General features: G+C 47.2%; 1 pseudogene; it reads right to left on the bottom strand.

The window, feature by feature from the left end:
- Positions 1-2,221: 2,221 nt before the first annotated feature.
- LOC141174694 (U2 spliceosomal RNA) lies at positions 2,222-2,331 on the bottom strand (annotated as a pseudogene).
- Between the last annotated feature and the right edge of the window lie 970 nt (positions 2,332-3,301).

The following is a 3,301-nucleotide window of genomic DNA, read 5'->3' as shown; positions in this document are numbered from 1 at the left end:
AAACTCATCTTGGCTGAGCTTGACTAACTGCTACATCTTGAGTGTGTGCATTGTTTTAATGTTATTTATCTATCTCAGCTATCCCTTCCTTTTTGATGGACAGTCAGACAAGGATTTTGCTGCTTGCTGCAGGTATGATAAGATGCAGATGTAACAATGTATTTGTTTTTTGCACACACACCACCTTGCCAGCTCCCTTGTTGCCAGCTGCTACTGTTCCAAATAAACTGACCCATGAGATATAGTAGGTGCTGCAGAGAGCAATGCGTTTGTTTCAGGTATTTTTGGGCTCTATGATTTTTTTGTGAACTGTTGTTTCATTCTGGTGCAGCGCTGACTTTTAAATTTTCTGGCTGTGGATGGCAAAAAAAAAAAAGCACAAGTTTGGTCTTGGAGCCCGTTTTGACATGTCCGTGCCCTCCCCCCATCACCCATGCTGTTCCCACGCACCTCAAGACCAGATTAGGGAGGGAGGAGGACAAATTAACGAACTAATGAGTAACTGTCTTTCCTTCAGCACGGCTGTTTGTCACTTTCCTGCAGATTCTTCTGAAGACTAAAATGTCTTTTGCGAGGCAGCCAGATAAAGGCTAGGGGCTGATTATGACACGCGCAGTGTTCCATTCCTACATTCCAACCACTACCAGCTGCCTGCCTGGCTGGCTGAATTACACCAGGTTGCTCAGACAGGCAGACATAGGCAGCAGATTACAACCACCCTACAAACCAAACTTGTGTGTTTTTTTTGCCATCCGCAGCCAGAAAATTGAAAAGTCAGCACTGCACCAGAATGAGACAACAGTTCACGAGAGAAATCATAGCGCCCAAAAATACCTGAAACAAATGCATGGCTCTCTGCAGCACCTACTATATCTCATGGGTCAGTTTAATTGGAACAATAGCAGCTGGCAACAAGGGAGCTGGATAGGTGGTGTGTGTGTGCAACCATGTAGCAAAACCAAATACATTGTTATATCTGCATCTTATCACACCTGCAGCAAGCAGCAAAATCCTTGTCTGACTGTCCATCATAAAGGAAGGGATAGATTAGATAGATATAGATAGGTCACATTACATTACATTACATTAAAGCAATGCACACACTCAAGATGTAGCAGAGTTGGTCAAGCTCAGCCAAGATGAGTTTGTTGTCTGACTTATGATGTACAATACAAAGTTATATTGTGGTACCGTGTTAGGGTATGTGCACACGATGCAGAAATGCTCAGGATTTTTTCCTGAGCGTTTCTGCATCTCTCTGGCAGGAAAAAACGCATGCGGATTGTACATGCGGTTTCCTGCCAGGGACATGCGGAAATGAAGCGGTCTTCACTTTCATTTCCGCATGCGGGTTGACAAGCGCTTCCCAAGCGATTTTAGCATCACTTGGAAAGCGCTTGTCAACTTCACACTATATAAATCCATGCAACCGGCATGGATTTATATAGTGTGTGATGTCAAAAAATAAAAAATAAATATATACTTTACCCTCTGATGGCCCCCGGTGTCCTGCTTCATCGGTCCCGGCTGCCGGCAGTGAAGACTGTAGGACCTTCCGACGTCAGCGTCACGTGACCCGTCACATGACTCTGACGTCAGCGAAGGTCCTTCATTCAACCGCGAAGTGCGCGGGAAGCCGGCAGGACGCAGCGCGGGCCGTCAGAAGGTGAGAATATATATATTTTTTATTTTATTCTTTTTTTTTTAATGGTACCTGGGTCTGGATGAGAGTCCTCTCATCCACACCCGGGTACCATCCGCACATTAGACCGCATGAAAAGCGCATCAACATATACAGTGATGCGGATTCCATGCGGTCTAATGCAAGTCAATGGCGGCAAAAGAGCAGCGTTTCCGCAAAATTAATTGACATGCTGCGGATTTTTGACCGCAGCGTTTACACTGCGGAAAAATCCGCATCATGGGCACAGCACATGCGGATTTCCATTGGGGAACATTGCTGCCCTTCTACCATGCGTTTTTCATGCGTTTCCGCGGCGTTTACGCAACTGCAAAAACGCCGCGAAAACGCATGAAAAACGCATCGTGTGAACTCAGCCTTAGCCAGAAAATCGATGTAAATAGTTGTATGCCAAAAATGACAAAAGGTATCAACCCAAGAATACTTTTGTCATTTTTGGCATACAAGTATTTACATTGTCTGACTTATGCAACTTTTAACCTGTAAAAGTAAGTGGCGGGAAAAAAAAGAAGGGAAAAAAATAAATAAAATCCATTTAATATATGGTAACCAGATAGGGGATGTATCAAATATGAAGCTGATGACAACAGATAATACAATTGATCTTTGGCAAGAGGCCGAAAAGCGAAAACCTCAATTGGTTTTGGCCTAGCAACGCACCCTTCCCTGTGCCATCTACCCATTGTGGACATGTGGCACCCCTGAGGGTTCAGTCGCCACAGGGGTACTGCACCTCAGTAGAGGTGTGGTATCTCCTCTTCCGGGTAAGGATGGAGCACTTCTCAGGACCCTACTTCACCATTCAACACTACACCACTCCTGTCCTGTAGGGGGCCTAAATGCACCAGGGTGCTGCCCCGGCCCGGGATATAGGAGATGGGGGGAACCAAAGATAGGGGGAACGATGTAGTGGGTGAGGGTGGAGAACACACTTTTAGGGTACACTTACCCATTCATATTTAATCAACGGCCATCTTAGGTTCAAGGTCTTTGATTGTGATCTTTATCGCTGAATGTGGCTTTCTGCTAAGAACCTGCAGCCTATTGAAGATACACCATCCTCGTTCTCTGGCCTTGAGATGGGGAGCGGGTCAGAGTTAACCACTGTCTCTACCCGGTCAAGGTCCCTACCTAAGAAGTCCTGGAGGGGAGCAGAGGAGGCAAGCTCCACAGGCAAAAGGATCCCAGGGGGATGCAGACGGAGCGGCATACGCCACCTGTATTTCTTATTCTGGCCTAGTCAGAGGGACTCCTGATGCAAGAGGGGTGACCGGCCCCCGATATCTGACTTTGCTACTTCACGTCTCAGTCAGAAAAGCCCGGAGGCTTAGTGGATCCCAGGAGGGATACGGACGGAGCGGCATATGCCACCTGTACCTCTCTACCTGCGTTCATCCAGTGGGACCCGGCCTTACACCTAGTTCTAACCACACACAGTCAAGAGAAGACTTAGTGGGAGAACTCACCAAGGAGAGGAACACACACCAGAGGGGTCTCGACAGGTGCTCCTGATCTATCTGGAAAGTGCTGGACCCCCTTCCTGGTGGCCGCAGCACGCCGCGAGGAGCAGAGGGAAGCTTTGCAGCTAAAGTACATCTG

The sequence above is a fragment of the Phyllobates terribilis genome, unplaced genomic scaffold (assembly GCF_046119375.1).
Source record: "Phyllobates terribilis strain yellow unplaced genomic scaffold, ASM4611937v1 Scaffold_1__5_contigs__length_1240528914, whole genome shotgun sequence".
Taxonomy (NCBI): domain Eukaryota; kingdom Metazoa; phylum Chordata; class Amphibia; order Anura; family Dendrobatidae; genus Phyllobates; species Phyllobates terribilis.
This window is presented reverse-complemented; position numbering and strand designations above follow the sequence as displayed.